This window comes from Sus scrofa, chromosome 5 (genome assembly GCF_054392235.1).
Source record: "Sus scrofa isolate SSC_HxYL_T2T_F1_AM1 chromosome 5, Sscrofa_HxYL_maternal_Yorkshire_Landrace_v2.0, whole genome shotgun sequence".
Taxonomy (NCBI): Eukaryota; Metazoa; Chordata; class Mammalia; order Artiodactyla; family Suidae; genus Sus; species Sus scrofa.
Genome location: NC_139387.1, coordinates 52,431,071 through 52,439,276, shown reverse-complemented (window position 1 = coordinate 52,439,276; position 8,206 = coordinate 52,431,071).

Sequence of the window (8,206 nt, the reverse complement as noted above, 5' to 3'; positions counted from 1 at the left end):
GTAGATCTGGAAGCATTTATATACAGGAGGTAACTGACATTATATAAGCAATGACTTCACTAGTGCACATATAAATTAAAGAGAGCAATTAAATAAAAGCCCAGTGTTAAATTATATAATTATTTCTAGCTGAGACATCTTCCACTGCTTGTTTATATCCCATTCTGATATTTGTTGTAACATTTATAGAGTGATAAAACATATTATACTCATTTAGGACACATTTAATAGTGAAAAGATTTTCAAATCAAACAGATCTGGATTTAAAAATAAATCAGTTTTCTCTTTGGTTAGATATATGAACACAGAGAAGTCAGCCTTGCTGTAAAGTGGGGGTAATAATAATAATATTATTATGAGATTTAATAATAATAATAGTAACTTTACAAGAAGTCAGACTTCTGTAAAGACGGGTAATAATAATATCTATATTGACTGCTGTATAGCACAGAGAACTATATCTAGTCGCTTGTAATGGAACATGATCGGGGATAATGTGAGAAAAAGTGTATATGTATGTATATATGTATGACTGGGTCACTTTGCTGTACAGCAGAAATTGACAGAACATTGTAAATCAACTATAATAGAAAAAATATAGAATAGAAAAAATTCATTAAATTTTTAGAAATAAAAATCTTTTAAAAAAATTTTTTAAATAATATCTATATTGAAAAATTTAAAGTAAACTGGATGATACAACATATGTAAAATGCCTAAGAGCATGTCTAACACTTAGTGATACTTAATGAATGTGAATATTTTATTAAAAGATAACTGATGATGTAAATATTTGTAATCCAGATCTCTCTCTGTATTTTTCAAGACTTTTTGTTTCTATAATCCTGTTTTGTTTCATTGTTCACTACAGGTTATCTTTCTATTCAAATGAGTGGTTGGGGGAAGAGAAAGAAGTCAAACATATTATTATTATTTCCTAAGATTACAGTAGTCCGATGAACATGCTGAATTGTTCAATGATTTTCAGTTTACTCAATATTAAGACTCATTCTCATTGATATTTTTATGGTATATTGATTTTGGTATATTTTCTCTGATCATAGAGTAATTTATTCCCATATAGACATATATAAAGTTAGAGTTTAAAATTTTGATTAATACTAAAACATTGATAATTTTATTTAATATTTATTAGGGGTCATACAGGACCAGAGTTAATTGCTTCGTCTTCCTGAAGACTGGAGATTTGATAATATGAAGAGGCATTTTTTTCCTGGAAGCCAGGTCTATCCTACTGAAGTGTGACTCAATAATTATTTGCTAAGAGTAACAAATACAGACAAATAATTGAGTAATTCAGTTTCCAAGTGGAAGGGCAGGATGATAGGACACAAAGAAACCAGGCATAGTGGGCATTTTAAATTGTAAGTACTAATCAATTTTTTCCTTACCTAAACAATTCAAAATGACAGTTTACACTAGAAATATTCATTTAAAATGTGTCTGTAGTTATAGACTCAATAACTGAAAAATCAAAATATCATGCTCATCTTGGCAAGCAGGTACTCTGCCTTTAGCTAGGAACACATGATAGTTTATGCTGGGTTATAGAAATGCTAGTTTAATTTGCTAAATTTTCCTATCTTCCAGGAGATGAGAAGACTGGTAAAAATTTTAGATTTTAGTGGAATGTTACACTCCTTTTTTGGTGGCACCCAGCTCATGTGGAAATTCCCCAGCCAGGGATTGATCTTGCACCACAGCAGTGACCTGAGCCACAGCAGTGACAATGCTAGATCCTTAACAGCTAGGCCACCAGGGAACTCCCACAGTTTCTTATGGCCTAGTTTTCTCAATGATGTATTTGAGTATAATAGGGTTTTGCTATATCACTCTTTTCAGGCCTCATGCCACACACACATTTTAAAAAAGTATTATAGATGAAACCATGTTCTAGCAATTTTCTTTTGGCACTATCAATCTCTGAATCTCTTTGACTAGGATCCAAGAATCTAACCTTATATATTACACCAGGCTGGATTGTGTTATAACGAGACTCTGATATTCACGTAATATTTTCCTTCAATAATGGTTTATAAGAAGCTCTTGATCCCTGGTGAGTACATTCATTGTCAGAACACTCCCCCTTTGAAAGATTCAGAATTTATTCCTTACCCCCAGAAGATAATTTGTAGCCCCAAAGGTAAGTTTTTACATGATTATTTGAAAGTTAATGTTTTCCTCCCTGTCCCACCCTATGCCAATAGGAGAAATTGATTCTCAGGGAGTTTCCAGGTCTGAGGATTAGTCATTCATTAAACCTCTGGAAACATATAGTGGTGTGAAAACTATCATTTCCATTTAGAAAGAAGCAGGGAGCAGAGAGAGCTAATAAAGAAAAACAGGTGGCAAAGTATTAGCCTCCAAGTTATAGCTTGCCTTGGTTGCTCCAGTAGCTTTCATCAGACAAGAGATTTTTCAGTGTTTGAAGTTGCTAGGATACTTCATTTAAATCTCATTTATACCTAAAATAAGCCACAGGGTCATTATTTTTATTTTGCATTTTAATTTTTTTTCAAAAGGACAAATGATCCATTAATCTCTAGTGGCTTCTCAGTATACGGTACTTCTCCAAAACTGTCCACACTGGATCAGAATTCTAGCTGATTTTTTTCCTCTTCTTTGTCCTAAAACAGTGATGTGAACATGTCAAATGACTTAGTGGTTCATCTGGCACGAGTAACTGAAAATTTGAATGCTTATCTGAACTTTATCTGAACTATCTTGAGTTTTCTTGGGTCTGTAAAATTGGAACTGAAATCTCATGGAAACTGGCTTTCTCAAGAAATTTTTGGTGAGCCAGAAATACTGTGAGAGCAGCCTTTCCCGTGGTGTTTTGGCAATTTTTACTTTGGCCCCAGACACAACCAGGAAGTTCAGAGGTGAATGAGATTGAAAAATAATGAAATGGTAACTGATCTTTTTTTTTTTTTTTTTTTTTTTGGTACTTCAGAAAAGTTCAGTTCAAAATTCTTTTAAGAACATATTAAGTCAGTCTTAGAGTTTCCTGGTGGCACAGCAGGTTAAGGATCCAGTGTCATCACTGCTGTGGCTCAGGTGGAAGCTGTGGTGGGGGTTGAATCCCTTGCCCCAGAACTTCCACATGCCCTGGGTGTGGGCAAAAAGAACATATTAAGTCATTCCTAACAGCGATAGTCCTCATAATAGTCATCAGGAGAGATCTGGGAAGCTACTAATAATTCAGCCCACCTGGGGTAACCAGGGGGAAATTAGAAATTATCATTTCCTGGAGTTCCTGCTATGGTGCAACAGGATCGGCAGCATCTCTGCAGCTCCAGGATGCAGGTTCAATCCCCTGCTGGGCCTAGTGGGTTAAAGGATCTGGCCTTGCCACAGCTGCAGTGCAGATCAAAACTGTGGCTCAGATCTGATCCCTGGCCTGGGGAACTTTATATGCCATGGGGTGGCCAAAAGAAGAAAATAAATTATCATTTCCTCTTATTTTTCACACTGTTTTACTAAAGATTCTGTAGAATTATTGGTCTGTTTAATTAACATATTTCCCTTGACATTAGCCATATCATGGCAGCTATTTTAATAAATTGATGTCAACTTTCCTTACCATATCTTAATTGAAATTCTTACTATTGGGTAGAATGCATTTCCATGGACTTTCGAATTTGGTGATTTAGAACCTATCATCAGAGTTTATTAGGGCTTTTAGTGGCTGGATTATCACAGATTGCCCTGGAAATCCATTTTCTATTTGTAAGCCATGTACCTTAGAGGATACATGAATTTCATATCCTGAAGGAGAAGGGGATTGTTGGATATTAAGACAGTAGTTCTCAAACCCTCATTGACTTGTACCACTTTTAAAAAGGGATGCTCTGGCCCACCCCAAGTCAGCCCTCCCAGGTCACTGATGCCAGAGCCCATGGTGCTGTTTTTTATCAAGTTTCACTAGTCATTTTGATGTATGCCAAAGTCATTTGGTGCACCACTGGCAAGTGCTCACTTAGAGGTCATGAACTTTTCACCAGATTGTAAAAACAATTCACCATGACATATTATACTTATTTAAGCCTTGATTACTTCATTTTGTACATTATATTCTTCAATCCTCCCCAAGAATTGGTAAGGATGCTATTGTTTGTATTCACACTTTATGTTTGAAGGGACCTGAGGCTCAGAGTTTCAGTACTTTTCCCAGTTAGTACATGATGCCTTGAAGCTCTGGAATATTTCCAATTTAATACTGATGTACTATAGGCAGAGAAATGAGGAACATTGGTTTCTACTATTTAAAAAGATAGCAAAGGGATGTATCTTCTGAGAAAGACATACCATTATAAACAACCACACCCAGTATTTGATAGTCATTTATTTCTCAATGACAATTATCAAAAGAGATAGAAAGGTAGTTGAGACAAAATCTATAGATAAATTTTCTTCTCAGATACATGTTCCATTTGTGAGTGTTCAATAAATCCTTCATGATAGGCTATTGGCTTGAAGGGTGTTTTTTTTTTTTTTTTATTTCTTTGCTAACTAACCTTTGCTAACTAATTGACAAGCCTGAGGTTCTATTGTCAACCACTGGAAAGTATCCATTTTCCTTGTTAACTATGCTATTAATTCTATGTTCGGAAGAAGCCTGGACAATGAAGATCAGAAACCAGGCTGAGTTATTCCACTTTAAATTGATAATATTTAATTCCCGTAGTGTTCTACAAAGCCGCAGTTTATTTTAAAAAAAAAAGTGTCTGAAAATTTTCAAAAATTGTGTTGAAATCAATGCCCCCCCACCCCAAGATTCTTACTTCATTGTTTTTGCTGGCTGTGTTTTAAAAGCCATTCACCCTCAGTGAACTTAAAGGCTGGACTTTGAATAACGGATGCCCTGTGGATCAGTTGTGTCTGCTCTGTGATTTGTGCAGGATTGGCATCCAGCAGCTTGGCCTTCATCCCAGGCATTCACTGGGGACAGAGTCGCCAAGAATAGGGCTGGGGTAGGGGGATATGAGGGCAAAGAGGGCTGATTTCCAGGATAGGCAAGAGGAGAAGTCAATCCCAAAAGGAAAAGAGTAAGTGACATTTGCACGTAACTAAATGCGTGGAAGTTTTCTGAAAAACACCAAAATGTGTACAAGCACCACAAAGTACCCTTAGGCAAGGGAAGCGAGTGCAGTTGTCATTCATACAAAAGATAACCTAACCTGACACTAACCCTGCTAGTAGTTCAGGGATAATATTTTAGGATGAACTGCTCTTGAACTGTTTCTGTAATTTATTTGGTGCAAACAGGCTTTCCTTCAACATCAGACATGCATGTCTTATGGCCTCCTTTTGTTTATTGTAAAAACATATTTATTATAGCCAATGCAAGCAAAACCCTCCTTTTCACTGGTGTTTGAATTCCCCTGAAGCCTTCTCATACTGTGTACCACAGCTCTGATGATGAAGTACACGCATGCTTGTTCCAAACCATGTCCCATGTTTTCTTTGGACTTGCCTTCAAAATCTATTGCTAAAGAGCAACTCCTAGTGTTTTATGACCTTTTACCATGGTGGTGCTTACCCTTTGGACTTGAAATGGTTTTCTTTCTCTTGATGAAAATGTCAAGTGTGCCTGAGGATATAGTCAGAAAGCGGACATTGAGCTAAATGGAAAGAAAGGAGAACAGCTGACTGGAGAGAATAGAACAGACATGTTTTAGAAAACCACAGGAGTGTAGTAATGACTATTGGTAGAATCTAGTTAAAGTACTACAATGCTGTATCAGTTTCATCACCACCATTGTCACTAATATAGTTTATCCTACACCAAGTCATCAATACTTAACTACTAGGCTGATTCTGAAAAGACATCTTAGATGATTCTGGAGATGATGGCTTCTGTGGACATTTATTCATTCCAGAAATATTTTTTTAGGTGGTTACTCTGTGCCAGGCAGTAAACAATCCAGAAAAAAAATTTTTCTTTTGCCAAATCCAATTATTCTTTTTCTGTTTGGAACTACCCAATCCCCATCTTGAATTAGTAAAGCAAATTGTTTTGGGTTCATTCCCAAACTTTTGGATGTCGACCATCTTCTAGGATACCACAGAAGTCCAAGGGCGTAATGGGCATTTTAAACTTCATTTATGAGCATGATAAGAAAAGTAAATAAAGAATGATTCATCTATTCCTCTGGTGAAGAAACATTTTGATAGAGTTAAAATGATTCTACAAAAGAATGAACACTTCTTTAATGGTAAGTGTTAGGAGGATTCCTCTGTGCCAGTTAGAAAAAAGTGCCTCTTCCTCATGACGCTTTACTACAATAGGGAATATATTGACACAGTAAATGTACAAATCCATGACATCTATGTCGCCCTCTTAGGTGTGTTTGCTTGTGCAGTGCAAAACTTGCTCAGCTGTGTGGAGTGGTTTATATAGCAGTTATCTCGGACAGTTTGGAAAGACTGTAAACGTACTAGAACAACGCATCAGTATTAATGTGTATCATCCTAACCAGGATGAACTGCTGGTAATATTCTGTCAGCGAACATTTCCAATAACTCTCTCCTTGTGTACAGTTCTCTCTCAAACACATATTCACTTGGGAACCTGAGTATATCATCAGCATTTAACAAAAACCATTTTATTATTCTTTCTCACTAATTATCCTTTTTTTCTGTAAATTTCCCTAGATTTTTTTTCTCAGTTGAAAGCATTGCTCCTCCAGTTAATCTAATCTAATTTCACTACTCATAGAGTAGAATGCATCCATGTTTCTGGTTTGTTCCTTTTTAAGATACCTTTCTCAAAGTCAAATGAGTGTGATAGTTTATAAATTATCTGACCATGCAGTTCTAAATCACTGAGCATCTGAGCAGTTTGCCGTGGAAATTCTAGGATCCCATAATCCCAAGCTACAAAATGCAAATTTATTTTCCTGCATTTATCCTATGTGTACTTTCTATATTATGTACTTACATGGCAGAAAGAGGAAAGTGAATGCAAAATAAGTTAATGAGGATGTCATTTTTCTACATCTAGTAAACAGAAAACTCTATTGAAAATTTTAGGTTGCTTTTATACTCAGGGACCCATGTCTTTTGGTAAGACAAAACCGAACTGGGGCCCTAATTAAACTCAAAAGCTTTTGCGTAGCAAAGGAAACCCATCAACAAAGTAAAAAAACAACCTATTGTATGGGAGAAAATATTTGTGAATGATATGACCAATAATGCAAGGGTTAATATCCAAAATACATTAACATCTCATACAACTCAACATAAAAAAAAAACACAATTAAAAAATAGGCAGAAGACCTGAATAGATATTTTTCCAAAAGGACATGCAAATAGCCAATAAGCATATGTAAAAATACTCAACATCATTAACCATCAAAGAAATGCAAACTAAAACCTTACATCTGTCAGAACGGCTATCATCAAAAAGAACACAAGGAACAAATGTTGGTGAAGATGTGGCAAAAATGGAAACTTCATACACTGTTGGTAGGAATGTAATTTGGTGCACCCACAGTGGAAAACAATAAAGAGTTTCCTCAAAAAACTAAAATTAGAACTACCATATGACCCAGCAATTCCACTCCTGGGTAATCTGAAAAAAACAAAAACACTAATTCAAAAAGACACACGTACCCTGATGTTCTTAGCATTACTTGCAATTGCCAAGATATGAAAGCAACCTAAGTGCCCATCAATAGATGAGGGGATAAAGAATATATGTAATATATATTCCATTATTATATATAATGCAATAGTACTCAGTTATAGAAAAGAATGAAATTTTGCCATTTGCAACAACATGGATGGACTAAGTGAAATAAGTCAGACAGAAAAAGACAAATACTACATGATATCACTTTTATGTGGAAACCAAAAAATAAAACAAAATAGTGGATACAATGAAAAAAAAAAACAGACTCACTGATATAGAGAGAAAACTAGTGGTAACCAGTGGGAAGAGAAAAAAGAAGATGAGTGAGATAGTGGTAGGGATTTAAGAGGTACAAACTATTATGTATAAAATAAGCTACAAGGATATACTGTATACAGACAATATGGCCAATATTTAACAATGACTGTAAATGGAGTAAAACCTTTAAAAGATGAATCACTATATTGCATACCTATAACATATTATATATCAACTGTACTTAATATACTTAATAAAAAATTCCAAACAAGAACAACAAAATTGAACTAG